The sequence below is a fragment of the Ciconia boyciana genome, chromosome 5, assembly GCF_034638445.1.
Source record: "Ciconia boyciana chromosome 5, ASM3463844v1, whole genome shotgun sequence".
Taxonomy (NCBI): domain Eukaryota; kingdom Metazoa; phylum Chordata; class Aves; order Ciconiiformes; family Ciconiidae; genus Ciconia; species Ciconia boyciana.
Window position 1 is genome coordinate 37,115,617 of NC_132938.1, and position 21,237 is coordinate 37,136,853.

Genomic DNA, 21,237 nt, shown 5'->3' on the forward strand with positions numbered 1-21,237 from the left:
ACTGCAGAGGGTCCTCACAGCACCCGCACCTGGGGAACACCTCCCTCTCTGTTTGCTGTCCCACTGGAGAGCAGAGCGCTCCTTAACCGTCCCCCTGTGCCAGTCCTGGCACGTTCCACCAGCTTTGCCCCCCCTGCACAACCCCCTGTGTCCCAGCATGCCTCCCGCTGCTGATGGCTGTGCATCATATATCCGCACACATAGCTATACCGCTTGCTTACCTGAATATATACGTATGTGCATACATATAGCATACATATAAATATGCGTGCATGTGAGAAAGATGTGTACACCCCCCTCCCCCTCCATATATGACCTTTTGTAATGACTGCATTTCATATCTCCCCCAGTGCTTGGGGCCTTTCCTTCATTATCTTTGGGTAAGGCTAGGAATGACGTATTGCAACCTCTCCTCACTCAATTTTCTATGCTGTAGTTTGCATCGGGATTATCTGAATTCTGCAGAATACCCTTGGTCTCTACATAGACTCCATGACCAACGGCAGTTTGCAAAATCTGTTGAAATCCAAGAGCTCTCTCTTGAAGTAACCCAGCTGCCTTAGGCTCGCTGGGTTCAAAGGACCTGGTCTGAAATTGTCCCCGTTGTAGGACTGTGACATAGTCCTTTTTTAAAGGCACTGACAGTCCCAGCATGCGTGTGTACCAGACCGAGACCACTACTCCCACCCCAGCGGAGGGGGAAGAGAAGCAGGGAGGGATGCCGCCGGTGCTGGAGGAGCCGAGCTGCCGCGATTCCCCGCGGTCTGGGGGAAAATCTGCTGTGAGCCATGGGCTTGTGCATCCCAGGGGAGCGTCCCCTCGCTCCTTGCTGTCCGGAGCCGTCCCGGGGCTGGCGGCTCCGGCTCTCGGGCCAGCCCTGCGTGAGGCTGACCCACACCCCCGCGCCTTATTAGGGCTGGGCGTCGGAGTTATTTCAGTCACAAGTCAAGCTACGAATAAAATGCCAGATTTCCACACGCAAGCCAGACCTCGAATTAAAAACATTTAAAGACGCTGCAGGAGCCGACGGTCCTATAGCAACACCCGAGAACCTTTAGTCCTGAAATCACCCACCACCGAAACGATCGGCCGCTTTTTCCCCGGCAGGAACGGGGCGCGGGGGTCCGGGGAGGAGGGGGCTCACGGGGACAACCGGCTGCCGGGGTCGGGGGGGCGGGGGGGAGCGCCGCGCCGTGCCGTGCCGCGCCGCGCCGTGCCGCGGCGATGACGGGCGCAGCGCGCTTCCGCGCCCGCCGCCGCAGCCCTGCCCCCGCCGCCTGCGCGGCCGGCCCGGCCCGGCGGAGAGGCGGGGGGATTTCCAAGCGCCGGCGGCCTCGCCGCTTCCTTTCCTTGTTTTGCTTTCGATCTGGACCTTTCTGCGCCCGGGCGGAGGCAGTTAACTTTTAGTTTTGCTCCCGCGATTATTCAGCGCCTGTTTTCATTTCCATTTCGCGTCCCCTGGCAACGGCGGTAACCTTGAGGAATTATATAAGGGCCGCGAAAACGGGCCGGCAAGGTAATTTTTAATTTTTTCTATTTTTAAAAATTTTTTAAATTTTTAAAATATTTTTTTTTCCGCATTGCTGCTGTTTTCGCGTGCAGGGCGACGGGGCTCCCGGGGAGATGGGCATCGGTTTAAAAACAAAAGGTCGGGCTGCAGCGGCCGGGGCCGAGCCCCGTTCCGCCGTTGCATTTGGGAAGGGGCGGAGGGGGGGAGAGGGCGGCGGGTTGCGGCGGAGATGGGCTGGGGGGGTGCCCGCCGCCTCCCGGGTGGGGAGCTCCGGCGCGCAGACAAAGGCGGGGGCGTTGGATCTGGAGGGCCAGGGCGCGGCGCGGGCCGGGCCGGGGGCCCCGCACTTGTTGCGAGCCTGGGGGTGCCGGTAGCCCCGGTAAGGAACGGGGGAGCGGCGGTGGCGCGGCGCGGGCGGGCGGAGGGGCTGAGGGCGGGGGTCGCGCTGTGAGGGGGGGGCGCTGCCCCCGCGGGTGCGTGGGGCCGCGCGAGGCGGGGGAGGGGCGGGCGCGGAGGGGGGCGGGGCCTCGATTGCCCCGCCCCGCCCCGCGGAGGGTCCGTTACACAAGCGGCGGGGCGGTGCCTTCGCGCCTCGCCCGCCGCGGCCTCCGCCTCTCCCCGTCCCCGTCTTCAGCGGGTTGAGGCCCCCGATGGCGGGTGAGGCGGGCGGGGTGGGCTCCTGCCCCTCTTGAGGGGATGGCACCAGCGGTGCAGAGGGAGGAGGGGTTGGCGCGACAAGATGGAGCGGGGCCTGAGGGGCCGTTAGGCCGCCGCGGCTGGGTTCTGTGGGACCAGCGGAAGGAGGAAGTCCTGTGAAGTGCTGCACAGGGCAGGCCGCTGATGGGCGGCGGTGTTTCCTCGCTCCTGTGCAGCAGGCCTTTCCGCCTCTGTATCTTAAAGGAAACACACCTCGGGAAAACGAGCGTTTCTGGGTTCCCCCCCCCCACTATATGATCTGAATGAATCCAGCCTTAACAAGTGCATCATTCGCACACCTAGCAGCCTTGAACCGCGCTCTCCCTTCTGTTTTTTTCAGGGATAGCCTCTTTTCTTGTGGGTGCCGGCAGCACTGCTGCGTCGTGGCTCGTTGCGTGGCGGTTTGTGGAGCACTGTCCTGCTCCACGCCAGCAAGTGGAGGGCCCAGCCCTGGACATCTTCCCCCGGAGAAAATTTATGAGCAGGGGTTTTGTTTGCGTGTAGCGTGGAGGGTCAAATTCCAAGCGTCTCGCAGCATCTGGGGTCAAAGTTGCAAGCGCTTGAATAATTGGATCCCGCAGCCCAGGTTCCTAGAGGTTTTAGGTCTTTAACATTTTGATTACTGTGAGCACCTAAACAGCAGAGTATTTGAGGCTTATTTATATAGACACAGAGCTCAGATAAAGGAATTTCAGAGTGCAGAACTTTGCTCCCACTTAGTGTATGGTTGTAAGTTATAGCCCAGCTTACCGTGCTAAAATCTTGCAGACAGCACTCTCTTGAACATAGGAGCAGTTGTAAACTACAGCCTCAGTTTGTGGAGATGAAATACTGCATGTTTAAGTTTATAGTTATTTTATTTAAGTCTTAATGGGTTTGAATATAATAACCTTTGCAGAATGTCTGCGTCAGTACCATAAAAAGAGTTGAGTGGAGCAGCAACATTTAAATTCACCCTAATAGGGAAATGGTGACATAATTATAAAAGTAGCAGAATTGATTTGTGAGGCAGATGGTTTCTGTCTGAATCGCAATCTTTCCGTGCCACCAGCCCCTGCAGAGACATCACTGCCCTTTTCTGGCCCCTGTTGGTAATGTCCCACAGGGGAGTTACTTCACGTGCCCCTTGTATGCAGTGGTTCCTTTTCACTGGTAAATGGTGGTGGAAGGTCTGAGAGCACCAACTCCTTTGACATGCTATTGCTTTGTCACAGTCGTATGCCACATTGCAGTTCTTCAGCTAGGTACAGGCACGGCGAGGTGTCAGTCCGCTGACACTGGTGGTATCTGTCTGAGGCTGGGGGTGCCAGCTGGTTGGCAGAGGTAGTTAGAGCAGTCAGCCATTATATTTGACCTATATATCTTTGTGGTGCCACTTGGTTACTTGCTGACTACAAAAGTGGCAGATTTCAGAAGATGTCAGGTCAGTCTCTTGAGCTGTTCATCACAGGCCACCTTACATGGGAAGGGGTAGCTAAGAGGTTGGAGAAGTAACATACAGGCTGTTAGGAAGGGGGGTTAAAGACCCCAGTCTCCATTGCATGGAGGTCTTTACTCTGATATGTGGGACCAGGTGGAGTTAGAGAGAGGCAGAGTCTTAATCCACAGTTGAGAAAATGATGCAGAAAAAAGGAGCTAAGATTCAAGAGGAACTGGAAATATTTTTGGAATAGAAAGAGTCTACACCAGAAAAATGAACTTTATGTAAATAAGTTTGCAGCCAGGCTATGTATGCCTTAAATTAAAACATATTTATTTAGCGATATATATAAAATTATAAGTTTTAAAATAAAACAGTGGGGAAGAGCTGACAGGTGAAAAAGAATGTAAAGTTTGCCATGACACATGCTCTCTTGGAGAGGATCATCATCCCCATAGTGTTAAAACTGGTATTAAACCATGTCTATGATATAATACTTGGAGTATCAGACACTTTGTGGAAACTCAGATATGGTGGTGACAGACAACAGATGGCATAGAGAGGAGAGAGTAGCTTGCATGTGTATGAAGTGGGATACTTTTCGGTAAAGAGCAAATAACTGTTTCAAGAAGTAACACGGTATCTCATGAATTGTTCCAGGCCTAAATAGGAAGAGTAGAGATTAGGGCTATGTGACTGTCTTGCCCAACCAAGATGTTGACAGCGACTGTCATATATTAAGGGAGGGTAGAGAAGCTGCAAAAGTAGGAAATATGATGATAATGGGAGGCTTCAGTTGCCCCCACTTAGATTATGTCATGCTCCAACATGAAATTTGCCTGAGTACTAACTTTTTAGATGCCAAAACCCCCTGCTTTGTAGGTGTAGCTTGTAAGGGTGCTCTGTAGGTAGCAACTCTGGACAAGGTCCTGGCCAGCAAGAATTAAGTTCAGAATTTTACGTTAAAAATGCCAGTCAGCTATGTTGTGACAGTGATCATAATGTACTTAGACTCAGTGTTGCTTCAGGAGCAGTAAAGCCAAGGGTTGTTGTGGCAGCGTTTAATTTTCCGAAGTAAATCTTCATAAAACAAGGAAAACAATGAGTAAAATGGTGAGAGGCAGCCAAAAGTGAAAAATACCTGCAGGTGGCCTGTAATTCTTCAAAGACACTGGAGTAAAGGCTCAAAGCAATTACATGGCGTCTGTCAGAAATACCAAAAAAGTTGAGCAGGCTGACAAGCAAAGTAAAGGAGCTCAGTAGAAGTAAAAAGACATCTTTCAAAAAGTTAAAGCTTTGTCTCCAAATGGGAAAGGTGGAAAAGAACAGAAAAACTGAGTTAAATACAATAAGGTATGCCAAAAAGAGTCATGGAACAAGTTGCTAAAGGCATGAAAACAAATAGTAAATCCTCTTTGAAATGCATCAAAAGCAGGAAGCCTGCTGATAAGTGATCCATGTGTAGAAGGAGTGCCCAAGGAAGATAAAGTCATAGCAGAAGAGTGAAACAAATTCTTTGAGCCTTTCTTCACTGAGGAAGAGTTTAAGGACATTCCCTTGCTAGCAGCTTTTTCTTTCTTTAAGGAGTAAGCACATTGGAGGATTTCTCTCAAGTTGAAATGTCTGTAAGAGAGGATATCGGAATGAACCGTTGAGGAGAAGGATGAAGTAGATGTCAGGAGGTGCTACTTGTTCATGAGTTTTGAAGGAACTTAAAATATGAAATTGCTGATACATTGCCTGTTGTGTGTAACTTGTTGCGTAGGCCTGCCTTGGTGCTCTAGGAATAGAAGGTGACAAATGAGCTGTCAGTTTTTCAAGGTTTCTGGGGAGACTGAGAACTCCAGGGTGGTAATTTTTGTTTGCTTGTTTGCCAGGGATTAGTGAACACGGGTATAAACGTGATATGTTGACAAAGAATAGGCCTGTCTTTTGTTGAGGAGGAGTTGTACATCACGAGTCTTCTGGAGTTCTCTAAAGGCATTGCTGAGCTGTTGTGGAGGTCTGGTTGATACAGTCATTCTTAAAGCAGAGTCAGTTTCAAAGTGGGATCAGATTGCTCCGGGTCATATGGTCATGGTCAGTTTGTTCAGTGAAAGGAGGTTGCCAGTTGTCCCCCTCAGAGTCTGCCCAGGGTCTATGCCATTCAACGGATGCAGGAAGGGATAGGTGGTGATGTGGCAAGTTTGCTGGTTGTATTAACTCATTCCGAGCAGTACAGTCCTGAAGGCTGAACCGCAAAGACTGCGGAAGGATCTCATATTGAAAGTCCAGATGTAAATTTGCAAATGAAATTCAGTACAGGCCAATGTAAGTGTAATGCACATGGAAGGGAATGCAAGCTTAACTTTCTGTACACAAGGCTGAAGTCTGAACTGACTTTTTACTCGGGTAAACATCATACAACACAGATAATCCTATGAAAAGATAAGCTCTGTGCCTGGAAGTGGCTAAGAAAGGAGAGGGCAGTTAGGAATTATTAGGAAGGAGTAAAAAAAGAAATAGAAAACACTTGTCATGCCACTATAAATCTATATTGCTCCCCTATCCTGAATAGTGTTAACAATTTTTGTTCCCCCATCTCAAAAAGAATGTAGTGAAAGTTGATGAGGTACAGAGAAGGGCATCAGACAATCAAGGGAATGAAACAGCTTTTGTGAAAGGGTAAGTAGCTTGGAAAAGAAGTGACTGAAGAGGATGTGGGGATGTTCTTTAAGATCATTACTGTCATGAAGAAAGTGAATAGGTAAACAGTATAGATAAATGCGATCCAAATAAAACAGTTGGGAGGCAGCTTCAAAACAACAGGAGGTGTTTGTCCTGCAATATATAAATTGTGGTGCTCATGGCCACTGCATGTATGTCAGGGGTTTATGTTAGTGATTAGGCAGTCTGTGGGAGAGAAACTTGCTGTGCAACTTAGCAGTCAGAACAGTTCAATATCAAATTTTGGGCACTGACTGCCCACAGAGAATTACTGCAGATGCTGATCCAGAATTATTTCTGAAAACTGCAAACAGAAACCTCCTCCACTGAGAAGCATAAACTATGGTCCATTTGCAGGTGTCGTGGTTTAACCTCAGTTGGCAACTAAGCACCACACAGCCGCTCGCTCACTCCTCCCTGGTGGGATGGGGGAGAGAATCGGAAAAAAAAGATAAAACCCGTAAGTTGAGATAAAGATGGTTTAACAGAACAGCAAAGGACAAGAAAATAATAATAATGATGATAAAAGAATATACAAAACAAGTGATGCACAGTGCAATTGCTCACCACCCACTGGCTGACACCCAGCCTGTCCCCAGGCAGCAGTCGCTGCCCCTGGCCAGATCCCCCCAGTTTATATACTGAGCATGATGTCATATGGTATGGAATATCACTTTGGTCAGCTTGGGTCAGCTGTCCTGGCTGTGCCCCCTCCCAGCTTCTTGTGCATCTCCAGCTTTCTTAGTCAATAGAGCTTGAGAAGCTGAAAAGTGCTTGACTTAGTGTAAGCGCTAAGTCAAGCACACAACTGAAACATCAGTGTGTTATGAACATTATTCTCATCCTAAATCCAAAACTATACCAGCTACTAGGAAGAAAATCAACTCTATCCCAGCTGAAACCAGGACAGCATGTAACACAGAGAAGCAAGACCATATATTGCCCTTTGTTACGTGAATCTTGTGGCGTAAGGTCTTATGAAACTTCCAGCAAAAAAAATGTTCTATGATGATCCTGTTCAGTCTGTGCTTGTTACCCCTGGACTTGTTAACCTGACACAAGTTACAGTCAGGTTAAGTGCATCCTGTATGCATTTAACATTGCATAGGAGTGGTACCCCAGGAAAATTCCTCTGATGTTTGCAGGATTAGAACCTCAACTTTTACTTTGTGGATCTTATATTGAAAGGTGTGGTCCATTTGTAGTAAAGAAGTAAAACTAATCATGTGTTACTCTTACTTATTACTTATCTCTGTGACTCGTTTGTAAAGATTGCCCTTTTGAAACACATTCTTCAAAGGCCTACAATGATTGTAATATTGGGGGCATAAACCATAAGGTAGTGTTTACAGAAGTTTTATTATAGCTTATGGTGCTATAAACTGTGATTAGTGTAAAACATTTTCTGGTTTGTCCTTTGAGATCACAAGTGCAAAAGCAAAATGACAAATAAGCAAGCCAAAAAGATTCTGGGTACAGTGAATGAGAGGAACAGACTTATTAAGTTGCATATTCCTCATGTATGAGTAACATTATGGAAAAAATAATTCAGTGTAATTAAATAATTTCCCCTTCTTTTTTTCAGAAGTTTTGTTGTAACTCTATGAAGCTTCTTCCTTGTATTGACTATGTGTGAACTCTTGTGTTAAGATTAAAATAGATTAAAATAGCCAGTAAGAAAAAGTGGAATCAGCAATTAACAGTTATTAACAGTTGGTGGAAGGGAATGTTAACAGTTAAGAGTTTAATGTCTGCATATATATATATATGCACACATACATATCTACATATGTATAAAAATATAAAATTAGGTGTTTTGTATATAGCATAATTAAGACATTGTACAGCACACATTTCTTATTGATAGACTGTAAAACAGTTTTAAAACTTGCTTTTCCAGTTAGTGCCAGATACGTGTTCAATTTCTTGGAAGTTGATGAAAAATTACTGTTTTTTTGAATGAGCTAGGGAGAAAAGAAAGTAAGTGGTAAGCAGTAAAGTAATGTTTGGTTTCTTAATGTGTAATATACTGCAAGCCTGGCTTTGTGTATATTGGAAATCTTCTGACCCCTTTGCTTGGGGGCAGGTTGCAACAAATGTACAGCAGTCTTCAGTACAAGGCAGAGTTTTGTCTTGTTGCAGCTTGGACACAGGCATCCAGGAGCAAATCCTGCGTGTGGCATGTTGTTTCACCCAAGGTACAGAACTAAATTCTAACTTTAAATTATTTTAACATTCAATTGCTATATAGGTTGCTAGCTTTCAAAGTGAGCTTGGAAGTAATAATTTCAATATTCTTCTCCCTTAAAGAGTAGAGCAGATTATGGTTTGATAGTTTTTCAGCTAACCTTTACAGGTTTGGTTTGTAGCTCCCAGCATATCTGGTGTTAGGAATGGAGTTAAGCTGTGGCAAAAGCAAAAGTATTTACATTTGTCCTTCAGTTTGAACTGCATGTGACAGTGGATGTTGTCTAACCATTTCCCTTTTGCTGTAAAATTATTTTAAGTACTTTTTAATTTAAAGACTTACATGCTTAATATTGATATAGCACAAAAGAAGGAAGTATTGCTTATGGTTTGTTTTAAGAAAGTCTGAAAGTGTGGTTAAGTTCTGCTTTTTGATGTGTACAGAGGGATATATGTGACTTGAGGGGCTTGATGAATGCATGGAAGACAAAGTCTGTACTGTCATGCTTCTATTGGTATTGGACATTGCTCGACAGCGTTACAGGCAAACCTTTTAGAGCTTTATCTAAGCAAGATAATTCCTTAATTCTTTCATAAGTTCAAGTAGCAGTAAGTTTAGGTCTTCATGTGCATTTCATGCATATATATAACGGGCATTTGGTGCGTGATGTGGGCTTTTGTCCATTTGGTGCACTGACTGTTCTTTTAAGGTGTTTTGTTGAAGCGTGTAAATGTGCTTTATATGCAACTGAGAGATGAATCCAGTGGAAAATACTAAACTACTGAATTTAATTGGATGTGGCGTATAAATTTGTAAAATCAAAATCAAACAATCCCCCCACCAAAAGCATTCCAAAATTGTGACAGCATCTTATAAAGTTTATCTAAAACAAAAATAATTCCACAGTAGGAAAAAAGGTGGGGTAGGAGACAAATATTTTAAAATTACTGAAAGCTTTCCTGCAGGATCTCAAATCCCAACAGTGTTACATGAAAAAGATGAAAGCAAAACTTGAGGATAAAATTGAAACCAAATATAAACAAAAGTGAAACCGAGTCCGTTGGTTTTCATTTCCCAGTTGGCAAAAATGAAAGAATAAACACAGAGCAAAGAAGCATGATAGCTGAACTTGAAAAATTATTTCAATTTTATTATTTATTTCATCTGTTGGTAAATTTGACTTCTGCATGACAGCACTCCTTTAGCAGACTACACAGTAGGAAGTAGGAGTTCCTCTCCCTGGTTTATCCAGGTACCACTTTTCCCACCCAGTGGTCTGGGCGATGGCCCCGCAGTACAGGAAGAGGTGTCTTCTTCAGTGACGGAAGTAACGTTTTGAAATGCTGTAGCAAATGTGTACAGAAAGTACAGTGGAGGTGATGACATCCAGTATGGTGAAAGCGAGTCATTCAGCTGGTAGGTGCGCTTGAAATTTATTCATGTTGAGATGTGAATTGCTAATAGGATCAGGTATAAAATATGTAGTGGGGTTTTTTTGGCCCCCACCTTTGGGATCGTCCACTTAGATCTGGGTCAGATCAACAATAATCAAAAGATGCTATCTGATATCAGCTTTGCTGATGACATGAAATGACTATGAGTGGTTTCACTCCATTTCCACAGATCAGTCAGCAGCTAGAAGGTCCTTTTTAACCTTGAGAACTAGCTGGTGAATTAGTCAAAGGATGTCCAAACATTGGGTGGCTGTGGAAGCTCGAATGAATATCCTTCTCACACGTAGAGACGCATGCTCCTGGGCTATATCAACAAAAAGGTTGGGTGTTGAGGAGAAGCTTGGACAATCGCTGCTCTGCTGAAGCTGTACTAGGGTGAAACGAAAGACTTTAATTCCAGAGGTCTGATTCTCACACATTTGCAAACACTGCATTCGAGCATATCAAAACTAAATTCTTTGGATGCCAAACCCGTTCTGGAGATTTGAGATTGATGAGGGAAGCTGATGAAGACTAGCTTTGTTTAGTTCAATAATATTTATTTGGCTTAGATGAGAAATGAAGATGAGTTCAGTGGTCTCACTCTCGCTCAGTAGTATTTTAGGAAGCTTCCAAGATAGAAATAGCTGCTGCAGATCAGAAATTGAGGCTGTCTCATTGCTGTTGGTCTGTGGTCAACACAAAAAGTTTAAATTAAGAGCACATTTTGTAACTGTTCCTATTAACTACTCATATCTCAGCATGAAAATGAGTTAAGAAGTTCCTGTATGTCCTGTGGCAGTGGAAAGAGTAGCATTTTTGTAAAAAGGAGAATTACATCATACCATTTCAACAAGGGTCAGTATTAAGCATTTAATACTTAGCACTCTTTAAGTGCAAGCATTTAAAGTGTATGTACAAAAGAAAGACATATCTCTCTTAAATTCTACAGTGTCAAGCAATATCTCTGTAATAACTAATTGAAATTTTTTTTTATGCTCAACACATCTGCTTCTTTCATGGTGCTATTTTTGTAACTGTAAATAAGTGCATGTGACAGACATGTTTCCAGCTCGCAGTGTGGATGATTCAGGCTCCCCGCCCCCAAGTCTGTGCCTGCTGTGGTCTGTCTGTAAAGCAAGCATCTAAGTAAGCGAGAGAGTGTTTTTTACCAATCTGAAATAGCATGTACTTTTCTTTAATACCTTCTCTTGGAAGTAAAGGACAAACTGCTTGCTTGAAAGGGCTGGTTTGGGTGCTCGCTATGAGGTTAAGCAGAGGTAGTTCATGTCTTTTGAGCTTGGTTCTGGGTGCTGTGCTAGCGATTAGAAGTTCGGGTAGCAAAAGTGTAGGTGTGGGTTAGCTATTAACTTCAGTGGTAGAAACTGCCGTTGCCCAGACAATAAAATGAAAGCTTTAAGCAAATATTAAATCGCACTTTAGTGTAGTGTGCAAATAGTTTTTGCTGTGTGTTGCAGAACAGTATGTTATACAAACAAAGGTAGCTGTGAGAAACAAGCCCAATCCAAAGCAAGGTGGATTACATCAGGTGCAGGTCATGGCTGGTGAATGTGAAAACTCTTCCTTGAGCACATTTCTCAGTGTTAGCTATCTGGAATAATTTTTCTGCCTCTCTGGGTGCCTCTAAAATGTCATTGTCTTCTCTGCAATCCTGCCTGAGCCTTAAGCCACCAGTGTGGGAACACTGAGATTAAGGACTTTTGTTTTACGATGGCTGCTTTTCTTATATATAGCACCCTATAAAGCACTGACCCTGTACTTAGGCAGAAGAATGCTAGGCAGCACACAGAGATGAAGTCTGCCCAGGCTTTAAAAAGTATTTTTACAATTTAAGATCCTGATCTTGCAGATACTTTCATGTGTGATTTTCCACTGCTTTCAGAGGGACACATGTAGGAAACATGTTGTGCTTGTTAAAAGTTTTAGGAATGTCTTCTGTAAACCTAGTCACAGAGCACATAAGGGTGTATTAGTCTAACAGAGCCATGGAGAGACTTAAAAAAATGCTGTTGAGTTGCATCAGTGTGATAAAAGAAGTGATTCTTGATAATTGTTTGAGCCTTAATAGCCTTCTAGTTTTCACCAGGCTGGAAAATTCTTTATGAGTCAGGTGTCAAATGCTGAGTTTTCCTGACAGCTTTCAAGAACACAGAGGGTTTGGCTTCCGTGGATACTGACTGACACAGCTAAGTAGCAGCAGCTATTACGTGTGGGTATTTGGGAGTGGATTTCTGTGTGAGCACTTAACTCCGGAATAAAATTGATTTATTGGGGGATAACTGCTCCCCAATGCAAGGAATTAATTATTCCCTGACAACCATGCCAGCAATTTTCTTGTTGTAAACAAGCCCTTTCCAAGGTTGTCTGAGAGAAGTACAGCTCTACTACTGAAAAGTCACCGTCTCTCTTCTCGGCAGCTTTTTGGGGAAAAATAGACATCCCAAATACTGAAGACAAATTTTGATCAATCATCAGATGTAACACAAAGCTTAAGAAGGAAATAAATCAGGTAAAAGTTATGGCTGCTTTTGAGGCTCCTGGGGGAGGTGGAAGGGGGAGAGTTTTCTGTAATCACATGCTGTTGACTATCACTTGCATAGACCCATTGTCATCCTGATGCCACCAGAATCTGACATCTCCATCTTCACTCCAGGCAAGACCTGGGAAACAAATGAAAGAAACCCCCAGGAAACAAAGTATTCCTTTAAAGCTGAAGGTAAAAACAATAATTTTGTATTGTCACCAGACTTGCAGACGTTGATGTGTGTGCAGATGATTGCTGTGGCAAGGATACTGTGGAGATGATCTTTAACAATCTATTTGTTAGAAGCCTGGGCCAAGTTCCCAGCCGATGTAAGTCACTGCGATGCCAGAGAAGTGAATGGGCTCATCCACAGACATTGTGTTGTTCAAGTGTCATGATAATGTTCAACATAGGAGCCAGTGCAAGGGAAATTTTATTGTAGGTATTGAGAGGCTGAAGCGTTGTTTAATTACAGCTAAGTTCAGAAGCAAAAAAACAGCCTTCTGGTTCTGTTGTATTAAAATAAGATGGCTTTTCTTCAGTGCGGTACTAGTCTGCAAATCTGAGGGCTACCTTTAATGATGCTTGAGATCACTGCAGAATAACAACTCATGTCTTTGCTGCTGAGGGAGAATAAGCTTTGCATGGAAACCAAAGGAAAGAGTCTGTTTTGATGTGTAATGTCTGAATCCCAGCCAGGGCATGTTAACACCCTTTGGGTGGAACAGAAATGCTATAGGGCTGATGAAACACACTCTATATACAGTATGAGTTCCCATTGTGTGTTTTTCTGGGCATGTTTATCATGCAGTCTGTAATGCTGATTTCAATACAAATTTGAGGTATTTACTGCCTTTGTTTTGTTTGAGTTTTTATTTTTTTTGCAGGGAATGTTGGGTTGGTTGGGGTGGTTTTTGCCCTCTGTCCCTTGAGGACACAAGGGCTTTTCTCCCTCCTACTTTTATGTGTCTTTCTTGGGTACAGCAGCACAAGAGGGGGGCGTGCTGAATGCTTCCCTCCTCCTTCATCTGCTTTGCACCTCCTTACAGCCTGAGGTGGGCACAACCTGGCCCCTACGATGCAGGGGCTTGGGAAGTTGGGTAGCTGTTGCTAGCTTGAATCCATCGTGCAGCAGCCTGGGTTCCCAGGTGTTTCACCACCCCACAGAGCCTTCCCCTTACCAGGCACGGTCCTGTTGTAGCCCTGCCACGTTTGGTTTGGGAGCCTAGGGAAGCAGGTGAAATATTGCTTGTTGCTTGCCCATGCAGATTCTTCCTAATGGCCAAGCTGTGCCTTATGCCAGTCTGCCCAGGACTTGTGCCCTCCCACTGTGCTTACTCTCCAATTCTTGGCTTTCCAACCTGTTTTGATGGAGTCTCCTCCTTCCTGCAGGCACCTGAGCAAATAAGATACCACCTTTCCTGCCTGTGGTGAATTATTTTTCTTGGTGATGGACAGGAAGGATGTAGCATGCTTAACAGCATCTTTGCTGCTACCACCAAAATGTTAGGAAGGAGCAGGAAAAATACTGCCATAGCTACAGTGTGGATCAGCAGTATAGCCAACAGGGGAGCTGGGTCTGCGAAGCAGTTGGCCATGGGGTATGCTTTAAGGGAGCACAAGGCAAGGGGTGCTTAGTGATAAGCAAATCTGCCAGTGGAGTTGTGATGTTTCCCTCATCCCTCCCTATTCAACAGGGCATCACTGACAGATCATTCCTAGGGAACGAAAGAGGCACTGTAAATACATGCAGTTAAAAGACCAGAGAGGGTAGGTTTTGCTGTCTGAATCCAGAAAGTCTTTTATAGGGTTTTATGTGTTTTCTTGCTTCATATCTCTGTTTTTCAACACCAAGAACTTCAGGATTTTAGTTTGAACCCTTAACCCTTGCACCTCTGAGAATGGCAATGCCCACTTTTCCTCATTTACTGATGCTACTTTAATTACGTGTTTTGCTATTGGTTCCAAAAAAGATATGGATAATTTGCATAATTAGGGGTTGTCAGAAAGAAGGCATGTTGATTCTGCTTCTGCAGCATCAACGGCGAGATTCTCCCTTCTCGTGGCAGATGGGAAATGCACCGGGCAGACGTCTGTCTCCCCACGGACTGTGGGCAGGAGGATTTCAGGTGTCTGCAATCAGAGCAGTTGAGTAAAGTGCAGTTCAGGTGTCTGTGTTTCAGTGTCAATCTCACATTTCTGAAGGATTTCTGAGCAGGTGAGTCTAGCAGGTTTTCTTAGCCAGGAAAAGTCTGTGTCCCTCTGACTAGCTTGACTTCCAAGCAGGGCTTTGCTCAAAGTCCATATGGTTAAACATGTACTTTGAAATGGGCATCCACAGTGGAATAGTTGAAAAAGGTGGTCCTATACGCAAAATCCCATATGAAGGCAGAGTCCGAGCCGTGACCAAGGGACAGAATTTTGCTCCAAGTACTGTTCCTTAAAATAAGGTTGTGTTTCTTTGTATCCTGGAACAGGCTTGGCACAGGGACAAATGCAGAACCGAGTTCTCTGAATCCTAAAATTAGCGTATGGTCTCATTTCAGCATATCTGTTTGGTCACACAGGGTGATTGATGCTTTTCTGAACAGCATCAGCATTAGCAAACAAAGGGAATGCTTTGAAAGATTATCAGCAAAGAACAAGATAACTTTAAACAAAAAATGTCAGTTCTGTATTTGCAGAGAAAAGAGAAATAGATACCATGCAATATTCTGCACAAGTCCTCTGGGGGAACAGATGTTTTTTCACAGCTCTGGAGGAAGGCTGTGACCTACTTAACAAATGTACCTCAAAGTATCTTATCCCACCTTACCTTCTCAAAACCATTAATAACATTTCCATATACTGGCAAATATTTTAACTGGGTACTTTGTGATGGGGAAAGAAGAATTACTTTTTCAGATTTTTTTTTTTTTTACTACCATAGAATTATATTTTTAAAAAAGTATCTGCGATGTAGACATAGAGTAGCTTGTGTTTTTGGGATAACCTTTGTGCCTTTTCAGTTATCCAGGCACTGTCAGAGGGAGTGAAACTGAAGGGAAGAGAACATCTCGTACTGCTCAGATTTAATGCCTGCCATGCCGTTGCTTTCGCTTTCTGTCTACAGCTGCCGTAATTCTAGTCAGGAGCTCTTCATTCTCAAAGGTTACACTTTCTGTATGGCAGGAGTGTTATCTACCATCGGGGGAAAAAACAAAGTCAAACTTACTAGAACATTTTGGCAGAGAGTAGGGAGGACTATAAGCTCTTTATTGAACATTAAAGAGTGAAAATATTTATATGTATCTGTACATTGTAACCCAACCATCACTTCCATCTTTTCTAATGTCTCTTTAAAGGTGAGTAGCTCTTGAAAATAAGTAATATTTTTCTAATATCTCTTTAAAAATAAATGAGTGCTGTGAGTTTCCTTCTGAAGAGTCTTGCACAAAGAATCTTAGAAAAATACATCTTGCGAAGCAGTGTAGAGCTGAAATTCAGTATGGTTTATTGTGTCTTAAAGATGCTGTGGTGACAGCTACCTGCTCAATGCCCTTTGTGTGACTACTCGTAAAAACGTTGCTATACGTGTGCTTCCCTCTCTTACACTGTTGTGACTCTCTTCTATCAGCCATGTCTATCCTAGGAAGCTGGCTTGCATGCTTCACCCTGGGCATGCTAGTGTGATTTCCCTGTAGAAAGCTCATTTTCAAGTACAACGTGCAGTAGCAGGAATGGTGTTACTGACTGGCCTCCTCCCAGTCTCTGTGTTCCTAACTGGGTTATGCTGGCCTGGCTTCAGCAGATCCTGTGCTGTCTGCCCTCCGCAGCACTCTTGCTCCGAGTCATGTCTGCAGAATTAGGACAGTTTATAGCTTGTCGGGGGGTAGCCTCCACCATGTTTTTATGGTATCTAGTTGCAAAAAAAAAAGGCTGAACTGACTGCAGGACTAGCACGAATAGTACAGTAAATAAACCTTCGAAAAAGGTCAAAATAATCGCCCATAAACTGTGGCGTCAGCGCATCTGTGGGCCATGCTTCTTGCGTGGGGCTTGGTTCCTTACAGGCTCCCGGTGGCCTCCCCTTCCAGGAAAATGCCATTGAGTTGGGGTTAGTGTCTCACACACCTGTTCGGGAATCATTTTATTGATGTCTTAATGTCCGTTGATACATTTAAGCTCCCACCGTGGAAAAGGCAACTGCCCCTGACTACGGTCCCCTTTAAGAAAGAGGCGGGTGATAAAAATGGAGCAAAAAAAGGGAAATGATATTCACGGAGCTACCACCCTTAATACAGTTGTAGGAGGTATGGTTAAAAATTGTGGCTCTTGAAGGTTGTCTGTCTTGTTAAGAATGGCAAGTGTTCATAAAATGAGTTCCCGGCAGGTAGCCCTACTTCCATATCTAAAGGAGCTCCCCTTTTCTTGTACGGTAGAAAACTGCTTCCTTGGGTCCCATCTGCATTAGCAGTTGAGTGTGTTTCTTGGTGGTTATTCTTCCCTTCCCCCACCATGGAACAATGCTAAACCAGAAGAAAAAACAAACAATTATTTTCAACATAATGCCAGAAAGTTTGACTCCAACATGGGTCTCTGGGACCAAGCATTTTCCTGTGCTCTCCCCAAAGAGATGCTGGGGTTCAGTAGAGTCCAAGTTTGAAGCTGTGGTTTAAAAGTACAGAGGCTTCATTAGCGGTTTTGGATTAAGGGGTTCCTCCCTGTCCTCCCCAGCCACTCGTTCCTGCTCCCATGCCGGAGTGCCCTCCCCTCTCGGTTGTGCTGTCACGTGCATCTTTGAGCAGGATGAGAGCCATGATCCAGGTTCAAACAGACAAAAAAAGCCTTATGGAAAGAAGTGTTGCTTGTAAGCCTGCTAAGTTCCCTGGTCTTGTTCACAGAGCTGCCTATGCAAAGAGTAGCGTTAGCATGTCACAAAACTCGGATGGGACCGAAGGGTGGGGGTGATGGAGTGAGAAATGCTCCTTTGCCACTAGTGGAGCTGGAGCTGCTCCTTCCCCCTGCAGCGCCAGCTGGCTCTTCTCTCCCCTGCCAGCCCGGCCATCTCCAGCCGTGGTCTCTCTGAGGTGGAGGAAGATGGTGCCAAGTGACCCAAGGCAGGCATTAAGCCATTTTTCCCCCAGTTAACCCAAGTGCGAAGGTTCGGGCTGGCAAAGGTAACTAGGCTTCTGGAGAGGTTTGCTTAGGGCAGTGAATGGATGCCCACTGCTCAGGAGCTCATGGTGGTGGTGAAGCCAGTGGGAACTGGATGCCTTGGCAGCTCTGAAAATACTGGTAGGAGTCCACTTGTCCCGATACAAAAAATACAGACACCTGCACATAGCTTCTTCTTTGTGTAAGTTTGCAGGGGAAGTGCAATGTTAACGTTGACCAGGAATGGGAGATAGGTGCATAGGTGCTCCTGGTTTTACAGCCTGCTTCAGATTATAAATGTTGATGTTTCATTCTCCTTACAAGGACTGACTGTTTCTGCTTTTTCATTTCTGCTGGGTACACTGGAGAGAGGCTGGAGCAAAGGAACTTGGCATGCCTGCTGTTTTGTATGGCTCACCTTAGTTTCTGGCTTTGTAGGTTTGCTTTATAATTAATGTATTCTGATGGAGGGTGAAGCTGGTTTGATGTTAGGTGATGACCCCTGAAACTTTACATGCCTTTGCTGCCTATTTTGGATAATTTCAAAGGTCTTTACAAATGTGAATGACTCTTAATGGAAGAAGGTGGTTGTCCCGCTGCTCACTGATGGATGGACTTCAGGTTCTCCTACCTGAAGCCATCAAAATAAGACTCCCAAGTGCACCCATTAACCCTGCTTAGGGACAGACAGAGGCTACTTTTAAGGCACTGCAGAAGTTGATGCTTCTTTTTGTACAAATAAATCATGTGTTTGACACCTTTGGAGGGGAGATGTGGCACCTTCATTTCCCACAGGCAATTACTCTGTGGAGTTGACTTGGTATTTTCATCACAAGGATGTTGTTGATGTGCTACTGCCAAAAAAACCCCTACATTTTAGCACCATCGTGGTTAGTGCTGTCCTGAGGCAGGCAGGTCTGGGAGTGTCTTCTGAAGACGTCAGGCTTTATATTCTGCAGCATGCGCTCTTAGAGAAGCATGGGGTCTGTTTTGATGAGCAGAAGCATGCTGTGCTTGCCCCCCTGTGAAAGACATTCCCCCAGAAGATGCCTACCGTTCCCTCCAGCAGGACATCACTGCAGGTTATTTTTAGCTGGCTTTGGTTTTACTTTCAGATGAACAGATCTTGGGAGCCACTCCTCTCTTCTCACAAGCCAAACCTCTTTTCTGATTACCTTGGATTAATTTGCCTTGGTGTGGGTGATGGATGTGAAGGTGTGTGCTGACAGCTGCAGGTGCTAGTCCCAGAGGAGTCCCAGGGTGCCGAAAAGGAGATGAGCACCAAGCACCGCAGTATCTGCAGGGGAGCAGCTGGGGAAGCCCCCGGGGATGTGGGAGGAAAGAGATGACTGGCTCAACAGTGCCGTTTTGGGCAAGACCGGCTTTCTTGGAGTAGCGATGTTGGCAGCTTTCTCATCTCCTGAAATGCGTTGCTTTTGCACAAAAGCAGCTTCTGTTTCTTCTGCTTTGCCTGTCCCAAGTGGGATTTGTTGCTGCTGCCTTCAAGATTACTTTTCTGCCTTCTAATTTGTTCATTCAAATGGGCTTGAAATTTGTCTTAGGGGCTCATTAGCCAGAAGACAAGACGAGTCCCACTGTTAAATGGGAGCACTCATATATTGAATGCTGAAGATGATGCATAGTGTTTCCAGGAATTGTCTCAAAGTGGATGCATAGTTAAAGATATGTTACGAAGAAATGCATCTAAGATGATCGTTGCATCTACTTGTTTCTTCCTTGACAGATTAATCGAAATTTGCTCGTGTTTTTAGTACATTGCCATTTGCATTTTTCAGCTTTGACCCAATGTGTAGGAGAAGATGGTACAGATCTCCCGTACCCACTCTGCAATCTGGATGGGAGTCATTGGTGCCAAGCGGAGGGGGCTGCAGCAGCATGGCTGGCTGCTCGCCACCACCCCGGGGGCCAAAAAAGCTGCACCCGCACTGCCCTCACCCAGAAAACAGCTTCCCTGTTGCACAGAGAGGGGATTTGCACAAGGGCTTGGCTGCTATCGGGTTCTGGGTTGGCTCTTTTTTCATGTTTGACGTGAACCTGAAAGGGAGCCTGAGCAGTTGCAACCATTTTCTGAGCTATTTTAGAAATTAGTAGTCACTGGAAACGGCTGTGGCTGAAGCGCGAGTGACCACACAGTAGTAAATGAAATGCCAATATGTTTGCTAAGAGATTAGTGTGAGCATGGCTGCTGGTAAATTCTCTGAACACATCAAAGAGCCTTATTGTTGCACTCTGGTTTTAATTCCTTATTAGTTTCAGGAAATACATATCCTCAGAGCAATGAGAGGAAACTTTGAACGTTTTTCTTCCTCTTGTGCTGGGTGTGGGCTTGGTACTGCCTAATTGTTAGTCTGTCTGATGCCTGTACTCCCATAGGAAGCAAGAACAAACCCATTTACATTTGTGTCATTGCTGTGTGCTTTCAAATACGTGGCCTACTCATTTTTTTCTTTCTTTCTTTTTTTTTTTTTAAGATCAAAGGTGACAAGAATAGCGGAGCAGAGAAGTTAAGAATGATGCAGAGAACACAGATGTGAAGAACAAAGGAGAGAGGAAGGAGCTGAGCCCGGTGCAGAGTGGGAGAGGGGAAGAAGAAGTCTAAATGCAAGTACTTGAACATAGAAATGATGGGTTGCAGGCTGCTTAACAGGAGTTTAACGTGGTGCTTTAATCTGCATCTAGTGCCGGTTGGCACTTTCAGAGCAGTGCCTGAGATAGGTTAATGTTTTTAAAATTTTCTGCCTCAGGTTCAAGACTTTGGACTCTTATGTCAATAATTTACAGCTCTAAACAGGGAAGTGGCATCAGGGTCACGTGTGTGTGTGAGAGAGAGAGAGAGGGAAAAAAAAGAAGTCAGTTTGAGTTTTAACTGAATAATGTAATGTGGTGTGGTGCAGCTGAGGGGGCTGTAAAGCACTCACTTCCTAGCTAAGCAGTATCAAAATGTAAAATAGCAGCTAAAAAATCAGTGACTGGGTTGATCAGAGAAAGCTGGAGGGAGAGGGTCACACTAGTCAACCAGAACCAAAGTTGTCTGATAAATTGCTGTGATGTAAAATGTATTTTTCATAATTTTAGTCAAGTTTATGGGACAGAAACAGCCATTTGAAAACATTCTTGTTAGCAGGTGCATCATTGTAGCTAGTACAGTGATGCCTCCTGCATGTGAATTTTTTGGTTACATCTTTTTTCTTGGCAAAAAAAGGTCTTGTGCAAATGCAGGTACGTGGGCCAAGAAAATGTCTCTTCAGGAGTCTAATTGTTTTTCTTTGTGGCCTCTGGTATCAGCACTGTATCAGCCTGTATCAGCCTGTATCAGCACACAAGCTTTTGCCAATATGAAGTGTCTTCTTCAGGTGAAGGTTTGCCTAATCCAGGTGTACCAAAGAGTGTTTTCTGCCATCGAGAATGCTTTCTCATCTCAGTGGCTCTTAGGGGAGGTTCCCGCACAGATCCAAAGTCACTATTATATTTATAATTGTTTGACACCTGCAAAGCTTTAATAAGTCTGTACTTTGCAGAGATGGGGGAGTTGCCTGGGAGTTCTGCCTGGAAAACAAGTAACCTTGTCCCTTGTTCCCTGCA

The 21,237-nt window shown here is 44.8% G+C and overlaps 1 protein-coding gene across 3 annotated transcripts in view; it reads left to right on the forward strand.

Annotated features, from left to right (window-relative positions):
* Window positions 1-1,228: 1,228 nt before the first annotated feature.
* IRF2 (interferon regulatory factor 2) overlaps window positions 1,229-21,237 on the forward strand; it is a 45,181-nt gene continuing 25,172 nt past the window's right edge. For 2 of the 3 annotated variants that reach the window (XM_072862372.1, XM_072862374.1), the window contains exons 1-2: window positions 1,229-1,516; window positions 20,127-20,256. The gene's annotated coding sequence lies outside the window, so the exon portion shown is untranslated. The remainder of the gene's footprint in view (window positions 1,517-20,126; window positions 20,257-21,237) is intronic. The other variant, XM_072862371.1, reaches the window with a different exon arrangement.